The 22,649-nt window shown below is 33.1% G+C and overlaps 1 long non-coding RNA gene across 1 annotated transcript in view; it reads right to left on the bottom strand.

Annotated features, from left to right (window-relative positions):
* The window catches only part of LOC139425331 (uncharacterized), a 24,614-nt gene extending 1,971 nt beyond the window's left edge, over positions 1–22,643 (bottom strand). The window contains exons 1-3 of the long non-coding RNA XR_011636526.1: positions 20,517–22,643; positions 13,113–13,180; positions 2,028–2,138 (exon numbers count right to left, since the gene is read on the bottom strand). This is a non-coding gene — a long non-coding RNA (uncharacterized lncRNA). The remainder of the gene's footprint in view (positions 1–2,027; positions 2,139–13,112; positions 13,181–20,516) is intronic.
* Between the last annotated feature and the right edge of the window lie 6 nt (positions 22,644–22,649).

The following is a 22,649-nucleotide window of genomic DNA, read 5'->3' as shown; positions in this document are numbered from 1 at the left end:
ACACACACACACACACATATATATATATATATATATATATATATATTCCTGAATGAAAAATTCCAGAACCGTCTTATTTGTTTTACTCGATGTTCACTTAAGGTGCATGCATTCATTCTATTTATGACATATTTCTTTGAGAGAAATCATTTGCTTGACTTGTTTGCGGAGTAAGCAAAGTTGTTAAATAAAATTGATTGATAAATCAGAACTAATTCGCGAGATAAATGTTAATCGCATTTTGGCTACATTCAACAACAATCCTTTTCGGACTGGAGCGACAGCCAAAAGAATGAATCACCTCACAAACGATAAATCATGGTGTGGTGATAGGACATGCCAGATAGATCATTTCCTAACTCATAATAGTTGATAGGAGGGAAAAAACCACCAATAGAAAAGAAGAAAAAAGTCTTTTCACGAGGGGGCATATATGATAGGAGGATAGTTTATCGCCCAAGTACAAAAAGGAGAAATGGTGGGGCAGGAAATTGAGAAGATAGTTACTGCAGGCTATTTGTAAAACACATTCATGAAAAGGTAGAGAATTTTTTTCCCCTTCGCTTTATGGACTGGTTTAATAGTTTACTTTTAAGTATAATTGCTTAGTGAAGTAAATTATTATAGTCTAAAATATTCCATCTCAATTCCTTCTTTTAACGACAGAGGAGGGTGACCGCAAATCAACTTTAAGAGTCTTTATGACTTTTCCTAACTTTTTGAAATCTTCAAAAATATTAACAAAATTTTGTTAGAATATATAATGAGCGCATAAAATGCTGATTTACCTAGACGGACAAAATGATCGTACAGATTTGGTTGTTCTTCTCCATTGCTTCTTTTATAAGAGCCTCACTAAGTTTTTTTTAGGATGGACCTCCTGCTGCCCACCACATCGTTGTTAATTGTTTCCATCCAGATTGCTTCAAGATATGACATCGGCTTAGAAATAACTTACTTGCCTATCTTTCAGAGAAAAAATAAAGTTTGGAAAAAACTCTAATTTGCATTTTATAGCAGATAAAATTCAATAAACTGCTGTTAAAAATTTATTCAGCCCCTGGAGAGAAAAAAAATATTAAATGAATTTCTGACTGTAAGACAAAATATTTTATGAACATTTCTTGATATATATCTGGAGAGAGACAAAAGCTCGCTGAACCTTTATAGGAAAACACTGTCCAAACCTTTTGACATCCTTTATATTCAAAAGGAGTTGTTACACCCACGCATGTGTCTCTCAGTTATTTTCTTTGACTGGAACAAGATAAACTTTTTAAGTTATGGCTTCTCCACCTGCAGTAGGGTACTCCTTTCACCATAGATAGATGCGTCGTGATTATCATCCAAATTGGCAGTTTTATCAATCCCTTTAAACAATTTCTGATATCTCCATTAAAAACTGCAAGTTGAATTTTAGACAACGCATTTCTTGACAAAGCATTCATACAGAATCATCGAAACTTGCAAAAGTTTCTGTTTAGAAGATCAATATATGGTTCACCCTCGCAAATTGTTTCATCCACTTATCATTAAGATTGTCTCTGATTTTCATTTCAAAATCGCTTTTTGCCCATTGAGTTTAATTAACTTCTCATCAGTGTTTAACTCTTCTTCGTCAAAATCATTGCAAGCTCTAAAGAATAATCTTCGAGCTTTCTTTAACTCGTCAATAGTTTCGGAATAAAGAACAAATTTTAACTCTGATAAATCGTTTAAAAAAATGTCGACTTTATCGATCGCAGATTTAACAGTCCTGCCGCGGACGTCAGATGTTCTTAAATAAGGTAGACATCGAATCAGAATTCAAGAGGTAATCACATGACACTTTATTTGACGACAAATACAGAATATAGACGAACCATGTCGAGCAGACGATAGACGCTTAATAATTATAATTTCATGAAAATAAATCAGTGAAATAGTACAATAGCTCAAATTATGCTTTTCAAAAATAAATTATATTAGTAAATGACTCAATTATCTCATTAAACTTAGAAAATACTTAAACACAACACTATACTAACCTAGTCATTGAAACTTTTACAACACCAAAAACAATCGTTGCCGTGGGGAAAAAAATAAACTGAAGCAAGTCGCCTGCACTTACATGAAGAATAAATATTTTCTATTCGAACCTAGAAAAAAAGATCACAGTTTCTAACATCAATTTGTATTCTTAATTTTGAAAATGCTTCCCTTGTTGTTCATTTTAATTCTTTTAGTGTCATAAGCATCATAAATGTTTGATGCCAAATTTAACTAAAACGCATTATGCATAAATTGTAAATAGTATTTATTCAACAAGCTATTCATTTCACTTCAATCCTACGTCTAATTTTCGATTACGGGAAACATTGTAAGAGACGTTTTTTGATAGTTGTTTCGTTAACGTCTCCTAAAGGTCCACCGAATGTTTTATTCACATTACGTCTACTGTAGTTCTCTATATACTTAAGCCATTGTGGATTATCCATAAAGAAGCTGTAGGAAAACGTCGATATATGATCCACAACGTCTAATGGAGCGCTGACGTATAAACGCCTTCTTTCTCGCGATAAAAAAACGTTAAATATTCGTCGTGCCTGATACCTAGTGGGAAATGCTCAGAAATTTTCGCTAGTAGTTTTTATTTCAATTCTACGTAATTGTTTCACGGTGTTATTAATTTTTCTGAAAACAAAAGTAATTTCTTATAGGTTAAAAATAAAACCATAAAAAAATATAGCAGAATGTTAAAATGATTAAAAATGACCTTTTCTAACTTTTTATAATATGATTTTTGAATTAAAAAACAAATATTTAGAATATGTTTGAGGTTACTTTATCAGCAGTTTCTAAATTTGAACAACCAGGTCACCTTTAGAATACAAACATTTGTTTCGAATTGTTATTTCAATATTTGTGGTTGTGTTTTTACATTTTGTTGAATACAGAAATTTAACACGAAAGTACTGAAGTTGTATTTTTCAATGTAACAAAAAGTATATTATATTAAAAGAGTTTTTAATATCAAAAACTGCTTATTTAGATAAAATAAATTATTTAAATACAAAATTATTGTTTTCCAGAAAAATATGAAAGTAAAATTTTTGAACTATTATAACGAATCACCTTTCTCGAATGTCAGTCACTTTCAATTCACACACTCTCCCTAATATATCTTCTTGTTCAATCACAATACATTCATAAATACTTTCTTACTCAAGTACATTTTTCTGAACAACTTGTAGGGGATGACACTTGATCTTAATACAGTTTTATTTCAAATATTAAATAGGGATGAGCGAAATTGAATGGGTTAGTCATTGTTTTACTATTCAGTTTTTCACATAAAGTGATAATTTCTAAATTAAAGATCTGTTTGAACAAAAAAAAAATAGTTTATTGGGGAAATTTAATTATTTTATATTCGCTGTGCCATATAAATTGAATAAAGAACATGTGTGGTCACAAAATGGATACTTTTATAGTTGTCTGATGACGCTTCCAATACATATTTTTTTGACACTTAATATTAAAACAGTTTTTTCAACTCATTCAATAAAGTTTAGTTTTATATGTGATGAAATTTTTTTTAATGCTTTAATAAAAAGTAAGTAAAATAAAATTTTTCTTTGTTGACTGTTCTTCTTTATATTAATTGTTCAAATAAAGTTATCTATTTTATAGAACTGTGGAAAATGTCCTGTTTCGTTAAAGTGATTATTTTAGTTTTCACAAATAAATAAACAGTCACAGAGCATGCTCAAACATTGTCAAGTTTTCCGATAATAATGATTTGAATTGCTCAGTGGGATACCTGCAAGTGAGACACAGCAGTGTGGGTTGTTAAATCACGTTAGCAATTGTTCTATTTCGAGTAAGCCTCGTCAAATACCAGTTCTCTTAAGCGACACAAAGATTTCGATTCTTCCACTCTCTATATTTCTTACAGTCACAAAGCTGATTAATGATGCATCCAAGTTGCAAGAAATATATCTGGGTTACAATAAAATTCATAAACAAATAACAAAATCTAAGTTAAGTAGACGAGAAAGAATTATATTTCAAACTCATTCGATGCGGCTTTCTTTAACATTATAACTTATAGAGAGAACTTTAATGCCGTGATGAATAGCGCTGACGTCACATGTGTAGGTATGAGAGATCTTCTTCCTGAAGTGCAAATACCCAATTATAAAGACGTGTTCTGAAAATGTAAAATTTTCTTTTCAGAATAGTTTAACACATATTACTGATTCGAAGGAAGTTTTCTCTACTTTAAATTCTATACGATAAAGTAGAAAGACAAGGAATTTGTTGAGTAAAAAATAATAAACAGCGACATATATGTTTTAGCGAAGCGTTCCATTTACGTATCTGAATGTTGCCACCTTTGTTATATAAAATTTGAACTTTTCTCTGCTGTAATAAAATTAAACTTATGCGAACCTTACATTCGGCCCCGCTCAATGCTAAATGTAGATATTTACATTGAAGCGTAAACATTAAGGTTCTAGGACAGATTTTGTTAAAGTCTTTCAGGCGGGGGGCGTCGATTGCGTCACAGATCGTAGCGGTTCGATATGATGTTCGGGTAATTTTCAGGATCCTGGATGTTTTCTACTGGATCTTGCAATTCGGAAACTGATTCTTCCTGGGTGACTGGCGTATACATGTAATATGGACGAAGATGTTGCTCATGAACAACTTTCAAAAGATTATTTCGTTCATCCATAGACTTGATCTCGTAGCCTACTGCCCCGAATGGACGAACAATCAGAAACGGTCCTCTATAAATGGGAGAAAGTTTATGATCTCCTTGTTTAGGCCAGTCGTACAAGACGAGATCTCCTGTCTTAAATGAATGTGATCGACGGTGAAGATCGAATCTGCGCTTATTATCTAGATGTACACATTATTTACGGCTTCGGCCCTGGCTAAAGTAAGAAGGTCAAGTTGATCTTCGTGGTGTGTCATCGATGAAACTTGCAATGTGCAATTCACGTGGAAGGCGTGGTTCATATCCATGAAGCAAATAAAATGGGGATCTTTTAGTTGAATTTTGTCGTCTGCCATCCCATTTTTCTGGATGTCCATCAATTATTTTCCTCAAAATTGATGCAATGACACCATTGGTGCGTTCAACAATGCTATTAGCTTGTGGTGAATATGGTGGTGTTATGGACTGTATTCCATACTTTTGTAAAAAGCGCTGCTTGTGGCGAGCTGTAAACGCAGTTCCTCTGTCTGATAAATACATGCTGGGCGGCCCATATCGAAGTATGATGTTGTGATACAGTGCGTCAGTCACTGTATGTGCTGCGAGAGAAGCAGAGGGTGTCGCAATAACATAGCGTGTGGCATGGTCAATCTGAACGAGCATGTTGGTGTTACCAGATTTGGATTGCGGTCAGCAAATTATGTGATCAGCAGATACAATTTCCCATGGCGTTGTAGGAATCGGCAATTGCTGTAATAAGCCATAAGCGTTGGCAGTTCGACGATTAACAATTTGACATTTATGACAACTTCGAACATATAATTTGGTATCCTTTCGCATTTGTGGCCACCAATAGCGCTGCTGCAAGTTGTGAAGGGTTTTCTTGACATCCATATGTACGATATCATCATGGCAAGCAATCAATGTTCTGTCTTTCATGGATTTCGGTATTACAACAACAGATTTCAATCCATTGTCTTTAAGTCTTAAAAAAGCGTATTGTTCTCAATCTTGTAATTGGATATAATTGACAAAGTCTTTTTATTAGGGTTATCTTCTTTGAGTAGGCGAAAAATGTACTGACAAAAGTCATCTCTGTTCTGTTTTTCACAAATCTGAGATTCACGGCTTGCAGTAACAGTTACACAAATAGCTGGTTTCGGATAACGTGAGAGATGATCGGCAATAACATTTTCTTTTCCAGGTCGATGAATAGTTGTAAAGTCAAATTGTGCAAAATCCACCAAATATCGAGCGAATTTCCGATTGAGAGATGATTTCGTAACAACATATGCTGTCGTATAGTTGTCTGTTATCAGCTGAAATTTGTGACCAATAAGATATAGACGAAATTTTTCAGTAAGTGCCCAGTGTACAGCAGCACACTCCAGCTCATTGCTGTGGTAGCGTGTTTCAGCATCTTTTAAAGTCCGTGATGCATATTCAATGATACATCGTTTTCCATTTTGCTCTTGAGATAAACATGCACCTAGTCCTGAATAAGATGCACCAGTTTCTACAAAGGTTGGTAGTCCTTGTTTGAAGTACGCAAGAAGCAAGAATAGGAGCGGTAGTGATCTTGGTTTTCAAAGTCTCGAATGTTCGATGTTGGTCATCAGTTGAAGTGATTGTGGCATTACTTGTCTTCTTTTCTAATCCTTTAAGAATATTTGTGAGCGGTTTTGCAACAACAGCATAATTTCGAATGTGCTTTATAACTGATTGGCAAATCCTAGGAAACTGCGGACTTCATACTTCATGAACTGTTTTTAGTACAGAGTAACGTTCAACTGCTGCTGTGCGTTCTGGATCAGGGCGTTCGCCATCTTGGGAAAGAATTCGACCAAAAAGAGAAATTTCTGATACAGTAAATTGCGACTTTCCTGGGTTTATCTCGAATCCAGCTTTACGAGTAGCTTGAAAAATATTGTAAATAACTTTAAGGCGGTAATCAAAATTATCACGTGAATGTTATCATGTGTCGTCAATGTCGTATTATGTTCAGCAAGGTGGTCGTAAGCACATTTTATTTCTCTTGTCATCGTACATGGGCCGTTAGTGACACCAAATGGTATTCGAAGAAATTCATAATGTCCATCAGCTGTCACAAAACCAGTTTTGTAGATATCAGATTCTTTGATGCGAATGGTGTTGAACGCGGATTTTACATCCATTTTAAAATTAAAGCGTTTTCCTACTGTTCGTTTAATCACATCTTCCATCTGGTCGATTGGGTGCGGATCAATCTTGGTGATGGAGTTGATAGTGCGTGAGAATTCTACAACAACTCGTCTTGGAGTGTTTTCATGGAAGGGCTGCTCAACGATGAAAGCAGGGGCGGCGTAAGATGAGTTAGAAAGACGAAAAATTCCTTGTTTCAACCATTTTTGAATTTGAGTGTTCAAAAACTGGTGATCTGGTTTTGTTAGGCGATATGGTCGACAACGGATAGGCTTGTCATGTTGCAATTCTATTTTGAATTCCACTTACGGACATAGTCCAATATTTTAATCGTCAGAATAAAATATGTCTGAAAACTGTCCAATTGTAGCATAAAGTTGAGTTTTCTGAAGCTCAGATAATCCTGCAGATTTTGGAATAAGTTCGATTTGATGAGGATGTTTACTTGGCTTAACAACGTTGTCTAATGATGGTACTGAGAGTTCACAGGAAGCAATGCAGTTAATGCTAGGTTTCGATGAAGGAACACATTCGTATAGATGGATTGCAGACGACGTAGAAATACATAGTGAACCGTTAGAATCTTCAGAGCATCTAGCTTGCACTTGGTGCAGCCAATCAAATCTCAAAATGAGCGAAAATGGAAGTTGGGAGCAAATTCCAACCTTGGTCATTAGATAATCAATGTTTCCAACCTTGATGCTTAAAGAAATCCATCCAATAGGGGTTTATTAAATGGTCGACGACTTAAAAATGTCCATCAGTCCATGGATGAATAACAGCATTAATAGGAAATATTGAATGACGGTAACGTCTGCACGCGGATCACAGGGGGCTTGAATTTCTGTATTATTGTCAATAGTAACAGGTATTAAGGCACGCTTATGTTTGAGTTTTAATACAGTTTATAGAATGATTATTTTCATTTGCAGGCTCAGGTCTTGTGGGTGGGATGTTGTGACTCAAATTTGGATAATTTGAACTGGTGGAGATGCGTGGTTCATTATTACTGGAACTAAGTGAGTGTCTAGTCGACGGGAGCTGAGTTCTCGGTTTGTTGTTGGATTCTTGAACGGATCGTGAAGAATTTCGTGATTTAGTTGTAGGCAAACTTCGTTGAGGAGGAGGTAAACTGCACATAAAAGAAGCATGACCTTTTTCTCCTCATCGCCAGCAAGTAATATCTTGAACATCGTCAGTAGCAGGGTTATATTTGCGTCTTTGTTCAACGTGTGAAATGATATTTTTTGACTGATTTTTCGGTGCCGAATATAAATTGTTAGCTGATAGGCGTGACATATTTTCTTGTTTGAAACTTCGAATTGCATCAAGTGCGGCAGCTCTGTCAATTAATTCTTCGACAGTAATCGAATTCTGAGTAGCTAAGGCAATCTACCATTTTTCTTCTGTAATATCACCAATTATCCTAGAAATGCGATCAGCTTGTGGTATAGTAAATGGAGCTTTTTCAAGAAGAGCATCCTTAGCATAAATATAATCAACTAAACTTTCATTAATTTTTAATTTTCGAGCGCTCTGATGAGCTAAAAATTCTTGCATTGTAATACGCTTTTTAAATCTGGCAGTGAGGGCAGTTTTTCATTCTGTCCAGTCATTATAAATTTTACCTCGTGTCATTTGCCAATTTTTTGCAGATCCAGCGAGACGAGAAATAGCATTAGTTAGCTTAAGATCATCTGACCAATTAGCTAGTGTTGCAATTCTATCTACTTCTTTTATCCATTCAGAAGCATTGTCAATAGCATTTCCTTTAAATATTGAAATAGAATTTGCGGTATCATTAGTAAATGTAATTTGAATGATATTTTATTGACTTACTTGTCTGTCCAGTAATTGTTTTTGAGTCTCCATAAATGTAGCGAGAATTGCTGCAATATTAGAATCAGTTTGCGAGAGAGGAGGTGAAGGGGAGAGTTGACGAATATGTTGACTGCTTAAAAATTCCACTTGCTTCTGAAGTAATTCAGTTTTAGTCAATAATTCTGAGTTATCGAAGCAATTTTCTTCGGAATATTGTGCATTGTTGTCATCATTTGGCGATTGCATGCGAATAGTTAATAGTTCATCTAAAGTTCCATCATCTGTTCTTTTTATATTATCATTCACTATACGCGATATTAAGTCATTTTTATCTCCATTGGGCGAAAGATTTCTTAAACGCAAGTCTGATTTTAACTGGGCGACAGTTAATTGAGTCAGTCGTTTCACATTCAAGGCATTCAAAACAGAATTCACGTCGTTTGACATCTTGGCGAGAAAAGTGCAGCGAATCTGTTTTGGCGACGTCTATTTAGCGATAAGAAATCAGTATGTAATGGGATCCAATTTTCAAATTTTCTTCAGTTAAATGTTATTTTTTGTCAAAATAGGTTTACCTGGGCGAGATTTAGCCAATGATGAATACTTTTTTGCTTCATTGGCAATCAAAATTTCAGGAAAAGAATTTAAAATGTAGCGATAGAAGAAGTTCGATGTCGAAGTAGACGATGTTCAAAGAAGAAGTTGTTAAAAGGTTCTTTTTTTAAAAAGCCGACTACGCCATATAAGATAAAGTTGAAAGACAAAGAATTTGTTTAATAAAAAATATAATAAAGAAGCGAAAAGATATTTTATAAAAGTATTTAATAAAAAATAATAAACAGCGACATATATGAGTATTGAGTATTCTAAAGTGCTACGAGCTCTCTGCTCTCGCTTATAGCTCTGTATTTGACATATATGTTTTAGCGAAGCGTTCTATTTACGTATCTGAATGTTGCCACCTTTTTTATATAAAATTTAAACTTTTCTCTGCTGTAATAAAATTAAACTTATGCGAACCTTACAATTCTAACCTTTAAAGAGGGATTTTTTAAGAAACCTTTATCTATGTAAAAAAAGAAAGAAAACATTGTTTAGAAAAAGATCAAAATAAGGTACTAAATTCTCATTGAAAGTTTTGGCCGGACTCTTTTGATTGCTTTTTCCTTTACACCGACTCCTAAATGTTTCTCTGAAGTCGAATCGTAAATTCTTTTAATCTCTTTAAGACTTTCCTTTCGCTATTAGTATTAAGTGTTCAATAAAACAAAAAGTAATAAGAATCTAACTTTTTGTGAAAATATTTGATGATTTAAAAACTTTATTCAGAATAATATGAAGATGGCCGTCAACTTGTATGTAAAATATGTGATCAAAAATAAGCACCTCAAGACTTGCCTAAAGAGAATGAGGAAACAAAAGTTTAATACCATGAGACACGCGTCACGTCTCTTAAAATTTTACCAAAATAAATTTTTTTGAACTAAAACTGAAGTTTTACATTTCTTAGAAAAATTAGATTTTTATTAAAAAAAAAATAAGAACAACATAACTTTCTTAATCTGTCGAAATTTTTTTTAACGCTTCTAAAAAAACATACTTCCTTTAAATGTTATTATTTTTCAAATAAATCTTGTTTTTTAAACATTCTGAGCCTAAGCTAATTACCATTTTTCTCATATCTATCAAGGCATATTTTTTATTTTATTAAAATGTTTAATAAAGGCGGAGAGTATTTTTTAATTGAAAGGTGCAAAAGTTGCTGAACAGAAAAATGTGTGAAGATAACTTAATATTATGTAGGGCAAAAAGAAAGTTGTCAAGTTTGTTTTCATGGAATAGACCAAAAGTGATTCGAAACAGAAAAATGAAGGTGAAAAACAAAACTAGAAAAACCTTGCTAGCCGACACTGAAAAGAAAAATGAATAAAAGTTAAAAAAAAAAAAAATATTATTATTTTACTTTCATCTGCTCATCTGGATGTCCAAGAATCTTGTTTCATTCTCCCGATTCCATTGTAAGCGGCATGAGTTCCTCCGTAGCACGAAGAAATGCCCTGATCTCTCGGCAACTGTGGCTTTTCCAGTTATGTATTCCCTTTCATTTCCCAGTCAGCTACAGAGATTAATCCAGTTTTGTCTTAAGTTTCCATTTCTCGTTGGCAAATTTACGGTTTCTGTTTCAAATATATATTTTGTTTCACATTTGGTGAGTCTAATTTTTGAGATTACTTTTTAACGGAAATTTTTAGCTATTTTGAAAATCAGCTATTTTTTGAGAATTACTTTTTGATGGAACTAATCCGTTATTGTGTTACTTGAAGAGTAAAGCCACGAAAACCTCCAACGGTTAGACTGGCGGCAAGGGAATTCCAACCCATGATCCGTCTACTATTGAAGATATTTTACGTCTGCACTGTGATCTGAGCAAGCCGGATGCGGAATTCGTATAGACTAGCCATCACTGAAATTCGAACCCGGTTCACTTCATTGGAAAACGAACGCTCTATCCCCTGAGCCACCACGGCTTTTCGTATTTTTGTAATCAAAGTTGTTGAGTTTCATTTTGGAGTATTACAAAAAGTCCATATTAACAGTTACTACGCTGTCGCAGTCGTACAGGATTTATTTGAATAATAATTACATTTGATTTTGAATTGTTCTAACTAAATAATTAAAAGATAACATTCTTTGCTAGAGGCAAGAAAGAAGATTAGCTGACTATTGCTGTCGAATAGGGCGTTGCGAAAGTTTGAAATTATTTGATCTTAAAAAATGCATAGTAGAAAATGAAAATTACGGAGAAGATTTCGTGAAAGAATTCTTGGGTTCATTCATAGAAGAAACAAATCATAAGTTAAATCATTCAAGAACAAAAACGTAAGTTAGAAATTCAAGAACAAAAACGTAAAATTGAATTAGGATAGAAAATAGCAGGAAAGAAGAAGTTGAAATAATCAAACGAACTCTAGAGACCAAAAAAAGAAAACGTATACAAGAAATAAATTTTGAATTAGAAAAATCGCAAAAAGTAGTGAAATGAAGTAGTACAAAATGAAACTAATAGCAATGAAAACGAAGAAGTAAAAATGATCTTTTAATTAAACCGAAATCGGAACTTCATAATATTCTACATAAGTTCGATCCGAAAGTGAACGACATCAGCTTATATATCTGGTATTGTTCGAGAGACAAGCGAAAGAAATAAAAACGAACTGTGGGTAACACAATTAATAGGATGATGTCGTCCAAATTATGGCATGAGAAAAAGAAGTAATCACAGATGATAATAGTAAAGTAAAAGGATTTTTTGTTAAATAGGTTTAAAATGACACTCGTGGAATTTAGACTTTTTCACTGAACATGAGAAAAATCCGAAGACATTTTGCGACATTGCTTGATTAGCAACATTCGAACAGCTTTGTGACTTCATAATTACCGATCAAATTAAGAGAAACCTTTACCTTTGGATTAAAAGAACATTTCATTTATGTGTAATGTAATTTATGTGCAATTTTAAAATTTCGAATGATTTATCCAATAAATTAGATGACCACGAAACGTTAGAACGAATATGAAAACAATACTGAAAGATTTCCATAAAGAAAATTGTAAACAGCCAAATTTCGAGCGAAGAGAAAAACGGAATAAAAAATTCAAAAAGAGAACAGAAAATTCAAACAATCGAAATATGTTCCCCTATATGCTAGACAACAAAACTTTATAGAATCTTTAAAAAATAAGAAAATCCAACAAGAATTCCTAAAGATTGTTATATTTGTCGCAAGAAAATGTTCAAAACGAAGAGCGGATAATCTGAAGAGAAACGAAGTTTCAACAGCCAAGATCGTTCTGAATTATTAGACGGAAATTCTATCTTCGAAATGAATCCTCTATAATTATTTGATGTTCTAGTTGACAACAAATCATCAAAATCTATCATCTACGGTCGAATTCCGGTAACGCATGTGTCTCAGAATAAAAAACAGAAAAGGGTAAAATTATTTTCAACAGCGCATTTGGTGAAAGTTTCCAAGTAACCTTACGAAAAGAAAATTCAGTGTTTTCAGAACCAGTCGTAGATAGAATTCACAAAAATTGTTTTTTCCCCCCGAACATTCTGAAATTAAATAAAAGCAGTGAAGTCGCAACCCTCATTACGGAACAAAAAGATACAGAGAAGTCAAAAAAGAGTTCCCAGAATTCGAAGACATATTGTGTGATCAAATCAGTGAAGAATTTAAGGCGAAACTTACGGGGTCCTATCGAATAGCGAGAGTGAAGAAATAACATTTAAGGAAGAACAACAAAAATGTAAGCCCCTCTAAGATGTCTGGGAAAATAAATGGTTATTTATTTATGAACAGAATACTTCACTATAAAAATATATATAAGGCCTACTTACTCAGTTCGTAGTACTTCCAAAATCAAAACGAAAAAAAGTCCTAGATGGTTCTATCGCCGCATGGCCACCTGGGAGTGAAAAGAAAGAACACGTTATACGTTTTTTTTTTTTTTGCTCGCTAAAGATGTTGAAGAATATTGTAAAACTTGCAACGAATGTCAATTAAGGAGTCCAGGACAAAATTCTGATAATTTCTGTTGTGTTACAATAGTTAATGCGGACACTGTTATTGATCCACCACCTGCCGCCTCTTTTGGAGATTTTAATGAGAATACTCCAAATCAACTTTGTACTTTAGATCACCACTAAAATTGTCCGGGGCCTCGTTAGAACACTCAAGTACTAAAGAATGCAAATCCACACACATTATTTGCTTATAGAGAAGTTCCAGTATCAAACTTATGCATGGAAGAGACTATTGAAATCTGCAGAGACACATCCTCCAATCCCCACAGCTGATCCAAGAATTAAAAATAAACATTAAACAAGAAAACATTAGAATCCCCTAGCCGTCGGACTAACCGTGAGATGTTTTCGTGGTTTTACCTCTCCATATAGCACCACCTTTAACCTTTAGCAAGTAAAACTTTCCTCAATTTAACACTAGCCGCTGGAGTTAATTTATATTTATAAAAAACAATTTTTATAAAAAAACAATTAAAAGTTATTAATGAGACATTTTTAAATTATTTTTTAATTAAATACATTTTTAAAAATAACTTTTTTTTACTCATAACGTATATAATTTTCATGTGGATTTAAAGTTTAACCAAGTTTCCTACAAAATTCGCAAAATACAACTATTTGTTTTTAGTTAACGTAGAATGAAATCAAAAGAAAGAACTCGTTTAATTGTTTAAAACCACTAATAAAGTTTCACTATCGGTTTAAAACGCAGAAAATTGCCATAAATCAAACTGGTGACAAGATTATAAAAACTCATACGATTAAAAAGAGTTTTTTTTTTCCTTCCAAAGCAAATAAAAGTGTTGAAGTTTAGTCAGAAAACGATAATTCACACAGAAATCTCGTTCATTCTGCCAAATGTTTGCTATTGTTGAGGTTTTCCAATAAAGCTGTTCGTCGCCTGGCGGTTTGGTATTCTGCAAAAGGTTGGCAACAGATAAAGGAAAAGTGAAATAGCTTCCGGATCCGGCGCAGGCTTTGCTTCCGGAAAATTCCGCGGGATCCGATATCTAAGGAAGATAAGAAATTTTAATCAAGTCTCTTTCTAATTCTAACACGCCACCCAACAAGATGACGAAAACGACGAGATTTAACATTTTTGTGTGGAAAACTGGCATTGTAAAAGCTGTTATGGAATGAAATAAATCAGATGGTGAAGTTGATATTAGATTCGCCTTCTTTTTGAGGAAATGTTAGGTGAAGACCCAAATTAATTTCTTCTAGAAAGAAATTATCAAGAATACTTGTTTTTAACATTTCTAGGCCCTTTTGTGTGCTACTGAGTTTCGTGGCATAATAGCCAGATTTGGTCACACTGCACCAAATTCTCATGATTTTACGTTGCGAAATTGAACACGGTACTAAAAAAAATATTTTTAACCCATGAACAACGAAACAAACATAAAAAGAGGCGATAATTGTGAAGAGGTTTCCACGTTTCATCAATTTTTTTGCGATCGATTTTTCTCTTTGTTTCGATCACCGAAACAGTGGGCTAATTTTGGAAGGGCTTCTCCAGGGCATAACGACTACAACGTAAAATTACAATGAAAGTTTCTGATAAACAACGATACATTTCTTGTATTCATTCGCAGCATTTGGATTTAAAAATATATAATTGCAATTTTTTAGTTAGTTAGTCAAAGCAATAGCATAGTGATAAGAGACCCAAAACAACCAAAAGCTTTTTTTAAAACAAAAATAATTTTCCATTTATCGAAGACTCGTTATTGAGAAATTACATTTGTTCCCTATAAGCATATATTATTTCATAAGCATTAATCATTTCATTTAATGAATTCCAAGCACCTATAAGCGTTCTTTTTCTAATATTAAACGTTGGTAGAGCGCCGGGTGGTTTTTCAGGGCACGGATTGGCAACCACTAGTTACAATCCAGGACCTTACTCTAACCCACCTCAGCCCTTTAAATTTTCACTAGAGTGGGAAAACATAATTTTGATGATCTAAAAGAGCTGTTAGCTCCAGAGACTTAGGGTCACGGACATGTGACCTAGCATCACAGTCCAGGACCACCCAGTTCTTTTGACACTCTCGTTCTTACTACATCGTAGTTGAAAGAACGGAAAAGTTCCGAAACTGATGAGCAAGTGTGAAGAGGCCGTCCCAATTCGGACTTCATACTTGTTCAGTCCAGCCCACTGAAATTTTTCCGCTTCATCTGTGTTTTACAACGACATCGCCGCCACGTATTTACCAAAAAGTCAGGAATTTGTCAGACGTGAAAGAACCAAAAGCTTCAATTGCGAACGTTTATAGTGTCAAAAATCCGTAATGCTTAAAAACTAACTTGTGCACTTGGTGCTCAGATAGTTATCATCATGATATGAGACTTTGACTATTTAATGACAAATCAAAAATTGTAAGAGTAAAATACTGAGATAAGAATGTGCATTGTTGCTGCTAATCGTTCTCTAAATGGATTTCATTATTTTTTATGTTTAATAAGCGTCGTTGAATAGTAGACCCAATTTTGGGAGTGGTAGCCTTGAAATTTTGAACCCAAACCAGAAGACAAGGGAACTCATGGATGAATCATTGGTTGAAATATGCCTACGTGGAGGACTTTTTGAATGGAACTAACCCGCATTTGCGTTACATGGAGAGGAAAACCGCCCATGGTTAGCTTGATGGCAAGGGTGCTCTAAACCACGATTCGTCTACCACTGAAAATATTTAACGTCAGCACAGTGGTTGGTGCATGTCGGAATTCGTGTCGACCAGCCATTGCTGTGATTCGAACCAGGACCACCTCATTGGAAGACGAGCGCTGCGTCCCCTGAACCACCACGGCTCTTTCTTAATGGAACTTTTTCACAATGTAATGATTGAAAGAAAAACAGAAATCGTGTTATATTAAACAAACATTAGACCCTGTGGCTCAAAAATCTGGGCTATGTGAAAATCAAAATAAACTAGTCATAATCGAGAGGGATAGTAACAATCACGCATCCGATTTATCTTCGACAACATTTAGAGCAGTAAAATTCTCAATCTTTTTTTTTTGTCGTGGCATACTTTTAACTATTTCGAAATTTGACGGCACACAAAGAAAAAAAAAATTTGTTTAGTTAAAAACCCTAATACACTGTAAAATAGTTTAGGACGATAATTTTCAATGTGAACATGAAATAAAAGGTTGAAAAGGACTTTTTGTTTTTAAAAACCTTACGTGATAGACAATTATTTTCGGAATCAGCATTGAAAATTGGTTTTAGTACAATTTCTTTTGTGAAATTGGACTAAAAGTTTAAACAAGCAGACCAGTGTAATTGTATTTATTCGAAATTTGTTGAGAAAAAATTTAAGTACCAATATAACAATCCATAATGAAAAATGGTCGGTTGAATTATTAGAAAATTAAAAATTTCAATAAGCGTGTTATTTCTACAGCGGTTTTTATATGCATCTAATAGAAAAACTATCTTTTTTAAGTGACATGCTTAAACAGTCAAAATAAGAAATTGAAATATACTGGCAGGCGAGTTTTGCAGGTCATTATTATTATTTTTATTCATCTACTGTTACGAAAGAAACCATTTATTTAATTAAAATTGAATAGAAATAATAATAAAATGTGATTTATTCAACGAAATAAGCTCTAAAATATTATTCTAATCCTTTAAAATTTGTCATTATCAATGTAAATATGACTGTCGCTAATTCAAATTTTTTATTTATAGGTTCCAGTGCACCAAATAACATGGCCACAGAATTTCAACTTCCAGAAAAAGCAGAGTAATTGTCTAAAATTTTGATTTCTTGAAAGAAAAATTAATTTTTTTTTGTTAATAAAATTTTTATATGTAAGCTGGCTAAATTATTTAAATTTGCTGTTATTTCGCTTTTGAAAAAAATTAGCACCTTTAACATTTATCCTATATAAATGAGTTCCCACATTTTTTTGTAACAAATGTATCCTCTTTTCACGATAATTTAATTGAACTTATTAAAATTACAGAAATACTACATATTTGAAATGTTCTTTTAAGGTTTACGAGTCAGCATACGTAATATTATTCAACTCTACATGTTAATTCAAGATTAATAAATTTTATGGACTATTTAATTACAAATTAGCACTAATTCTAACTTAAAGGCTTTCAGTAAAAGTTCCTATTCTGAATTGTGTGAAAAAGAATAAATTCTAATGGGTTGTATTTCAAAATTAAAGAAGGAAGATAGATTCTTTGCATTACATTTTACTTTTCTTCACACAATACATGGAAATCAGTCTGAAATTCTTTCGAAAGACTCTTTTGTATTCCGCCCATGTGCTTAGAAAATAGCATTAGGATTACCAGCGAAAATCAAGACAGACCGTAGAAAGTTAATAAATAATTACCACCTAATGTGTAACATTAAAAACTCCAGGATGATAAATACTTCTACAAGTGAAAAGATATATATTTTAGGTTTAAAATTAGCAGTCTAAGGTGAAACATTTTAATTATATTTAATTACCTGCATTAGCATAAAAAAATATAACCTGAAGTGAAAAATGGCATATTTTAGTTTGATTGAAAAAATTTCCTTTACAAGAATAAAAACCTATACTTGAGGTTGAAAATAGTACACCTCACGTTAGTAAAAAANAAGATATATATTTTAGGTTTAAAATTAGCAGTCTAAGGTGAAAAATTTTAATTATATTTAATTACCAGCATTAGCATAAAAAAATATAACCTGAAGTGAAAAATGGCATATTTTAGTATGATTAAAAACATTTCCTTTACAAGCATAAAAACCTATACTTGAGGTTGAAAATAATACACCTCACGTAAGTTAAAAATCACCTTTCCAACTATCAAAAATTACACCTGAGGTAGATTTAAAATAACCTGAAGTGTAAAATGACACACCATAGGTAGGAAAATATATACCTCTACAAGCATAAAATTTGATACCTGAGGTTGAAAAATAGTTACCTGAGGTAGAAAAATAGTTACCTGAGGTAGAAAAAATTACATCTGAGGTAGATTTATAATAAGTTGAAGTGTAAAATGACACACCATAGGTTGAAAAATATATACCTCTACAAGCATAATACCTGAGGTAGAACAAAATACACCTGAAGTTGATTTATAATAAACAATACGCGAATTGGAATCCATTTTTAACGCTTTTGATTTGTGATTCCCGTCGACTTCCAAACGTCATATCTATTTTACAAATTCCGTGACATATCGATACACATGAATTTGATATTAATACTTTTTGACGCACGTCGTAAATTCCTGTCATTTTTCGACCATTTCCACAAATTTTTATATAAACTTTCATTTTATAAACGTCGTTGAACAGCCGACACAATTTTATCTTGGGTTTACACTACGTATGTTCAACTCCGTAGCCTTGTTATTTTGAACCTAATCCAGAAGACAAGGGAACTCCTGAATCAAGTATCGCCCTCGTGGAGGACTTTTCGAATGGAACTCACCCGCACTTGCGTTACTCAGAGAAGACTATTACAAAGATCTCCTATGGTTAGCCTGATGGCAAGGGGACTCTAACCCAAGATCTGTCGATCACTGAAGATATTTTAAGTCAGCACTGTGATCGGTGCAAGCCAGATGCGGAATTCGAACCCGGCTCACTTCATTGAAAGGCGAACGCCATGAGCTAGCACGGCTCTTTTTAAACTTTAACGCTATCACAGTACGCACATTTTGCATTTGGATTATTCTCTTTTGGATGAATTCGATTTGCGACAACTCTACCATAAGTCGTCTGCCGACCGTTTTTACGTTGATCATGTATAATTTTTTTTAAAAACATTTTACGAGTTTTTTTTTCTTTCGTCAAAAAGAAATTATATTTTTATATAATACGCAGATTTAAAATTCGAGTTATTTGACGATTCGCTTTTTACAGCGTTACCACCTCACCGTTATTCGATCATTTTCCTGTCAGCCATTTCTTCGCAAATGCTGACACGCGAATTCGAGGAATCACTTTTTTAACCTCTCGATGAATAACAATTCTGTCATAAATTCGCATCGTTTTCAGGTAAGGCTACTATACTAGTTTAATTCAGGGGCTCCATTTTTAGTTAGTGATTGTCATTTTTTGTTGCCATTTTCAAAAAAAAATTTAACATTTAAATATTATTCATACGATTTAATCAAGACAGGCGAATTTCGATTTTAAGTTATGACTTCTGGAAGCGCTCAATATGAAAAAAATAAATAGTGCGTGGAGTCCCTCCGCGCGGAAGAAGTTAAGCTTCGCAACCTGCGACGTTAATTGTAGAAGAATCAGCAGTCGTAGAAGGATCACTAGTTCTATTCAACGACTCTTTTTAATGCTCCGCTCGCTTCCGTGCTCTGTAATCACGGTAATATTGTGCATTTTTCCCTCCTGGACCTCTTGAACCAGTGTTTGTGGTTCGTCTCGCCCTGGAAAATGTATTTGTTTTAATAATGTATGTGAATGCGTCATAATGTAATTACAAAAGAGAAAACCTAACAATCAATTGATATTCACAAGAGACGTACCTTGACATAACCTTAAATCCGTCGCATTGTCCGTGGGATTGTTTTCACTCATTTTTTACAATTGTTATCCACTAAATTTGAAAATAAAAAATACTACCCTATTAAATTATATGTGTATCAAAACAAACTAAAAAAATATTTATAGAAAAACAATACTTTTATGACTTTTATTATTTTTATGCTAGTGAGAACCAAAACAATATGGAAATGAATGAGGGAAAACTGGATCCTACCACGTGATTTCCCGGCCAATAAAAATGTAGCGTTAAACGTTTAACGCAACCTTGTTGGAAGTCGCATAAGAAGTATAACTTAAAAAAAAACGCAACTTTGTTTAAAAAATTGCGCCCCCCCCCACCCGTAAACACTCTAAATAGAATTTTTTTCAAGTTAATGAGGGGAAAAAAATATCCACATTTCAACAAATACCCTCAGGAAGTTTGAGTAGAGTAGATAATTTATTTCAATAAAGTGAATACATGAGACGGATGGTTTATAGAATACAATATATCTCATTTGAATTGTTCCTACAGAGAAATGTATATTTCAATATGACAATAAAAATATTTGTTAAATACACACAGCTGTGTAAATGGAAAGTTTATTTCCTAAATCTCAGCGACAATATATACATAGAGGATCAAAAATACAGTGACTGATTTAAAATACTGTCAACATTAATTAGAAGCCATACTAAATACCTTAAGAGGACGCCATACCCCGGAAGAAAACTCCTTCATTTAAAATGCAGAAAAAGTGAGTTCAGACAAACCTAGAGTTAAGCCACAAATACTGAAAATGCCTGACGTAGAAATGAAATGTAGCCAAAGAGTAACAGTAAACAGTGCGCATGCATCGTTATTGCATGCGTTGCTATGACGACAGCTGCTGTTTTTCTTTTTATATTCTTTATATTATTAACGTATGACTGGCCTGACGGTAATTTTACCGCGTTTATATTAACTCGCCTTCGTGTATGTCTGTTCGTGTTGCGGGTTCGCATAAGTAATATTTCATAAGAAAGCAAGAAATGGTTTAGTTGTAATAAATTGGCAACATAATATAAAAATATTATAGAACAAACAATCGATAAGTTAAAAAGTAAAACGAAGTCTAAAAATAGTTATTCTTTCTATGTTTCTTCCTATGTAAAATGTCCTCGTCATGTAAATAAATGTGCTCTTGTCTAAAAGAACCTGTATCTTCTTCTTGTGAGTCGTAGTTCAATATTGGTATAAAATTCAAAGTTCGACTTCGCAACAGTTCGGGTGGAATTTTGTAATCGATTTTAAACTAACTTCGCGACTAGCTACAGACTTCAAATTTGGCACATAGTTCAGAATGTGAGGACAATGCATGAAAATGAAGCGAAAAAAGACATACAAAGTAAAATAAAATTAATATTTTCGCGATTGTCTTTTGTTGTCGATTCAATTATTTCAAATTAGTGTTGCATGTCAGTTGAAAAGTTTTACAGTGAGTGAAAAAATTGAGATTTTGGAAGTGAGTACAAAAAAAAAAAGAAATAAAAAATAATATTTTTAAAAACCACGTTTTTGCAGTGGAGAATAATAATTAAAAAACAAAAATGTGAAAAACAAAGAAAGTGGGGCGCATGAAATACATAACAGTACATATACATATTTTCTTACTCATACACATGCATATATACAAACATATTCCACATCCACACTCAGATACAATTACAGATATATATACACATATTACTGTTATGAATTTCATGCGCCCCACGTTTTTCACATTTTAATTATTATTCTCCACTGCAAAAACGTGGTTTTTAAAAATATTATTTTTTATTTCTTTTTAATACGAATGCTTAAAGACGGAAAAGTATTTTGGGACGTCTTGCAGGATCAATCAGACATCCATTGAGACAGCAACCCATGATTTGAAATGTTTAACGGAGTCAAAGCATTTGACCCATGGGTGACCAGTGATCTTAATAAAGCAATCACAAATTTTTTTTTTTATATTTTACTTTTCTTTCATTTAGAACAAAAAGGACAACGATTCGAAAAGAACATAATGAGTCAAATCAGTATTTTTTGCATTGCTTAAAAAAACAAAACATAAAAATTTGATCAGTTAAACGAATAATAGATTAACCTATAAAAGTTTGAGACTCCATTAAATTTCAAAGTTCCTTCTCACTCTGACTGGAAAAGTCACAAAATTTAGCTTTACATTAAGTTTTGATACAGTACAGCTTAAACAAGATTTCGTGATACCTTTTAAGAGTTTAAAAGGTAATTTTAAGTTTCAGTTCACGCCAATATATAGAGATACCAACTGCTCCGGATAATTTAAAAAACGGTAAACAACTACTAACTTAAATTTTCAAATACTTTACTAATTTTGCTTACTTTTTAAACGGTGTAGCACAGTGTTTTCCAACTTTTTTTGTGCCGTGACCCACTCAAGCCTTTCTTAAATTCTTATGCCCCCCTATGTGACATACACATAATTTTTAATAATTAAAAAATTGAATTGTTCACATAAGAAACTTAAATGATAGGTTTCAGTGAGAAATCTCTTGAAAATTGTTGACGAAACAAAGTAAGTAAAATTTCGACATATAATGAAAAACTAAAATTCAAATAATTTTCACAAAGATTTTTCATTAATAATTTAATATTTTAATTTAGAGAGATCCTTGCGCTTGCTGCACAGAGATTTTATGTTAGTTTCCAATTTGGTTAGCTTCAGCCTCAAGTCTCCCCACTGTGTTATATCCAGGCGATTTCCTTTTTTTTCTTACCAGTAAATCATTTACAGCACTAAATCCACATTCAGTTAAATATGAAGATGGAAAC

Source organism: Parasteatoda tepidariorum, chromosome 4 (assembly GCF_043381705.1).
Source record: "Parasteatoda tepidariorum isolate YZ-2023 chromosome 4, CAS_Ptep_4.0, whole genome shotgun sequence".
Taxonomy (NCBI): Eukaryota; Metazoa; Arthropoda; class Arachnida; order Araneae; family Theridiidae; genus Parasteatoda; species Parasteatoda tepidariorum.
The sequence above is the reverse complement of the archived record's forward strand: the minus strand, read 5'-3'. Positions and strand labels throughout refer to the sequence as shown.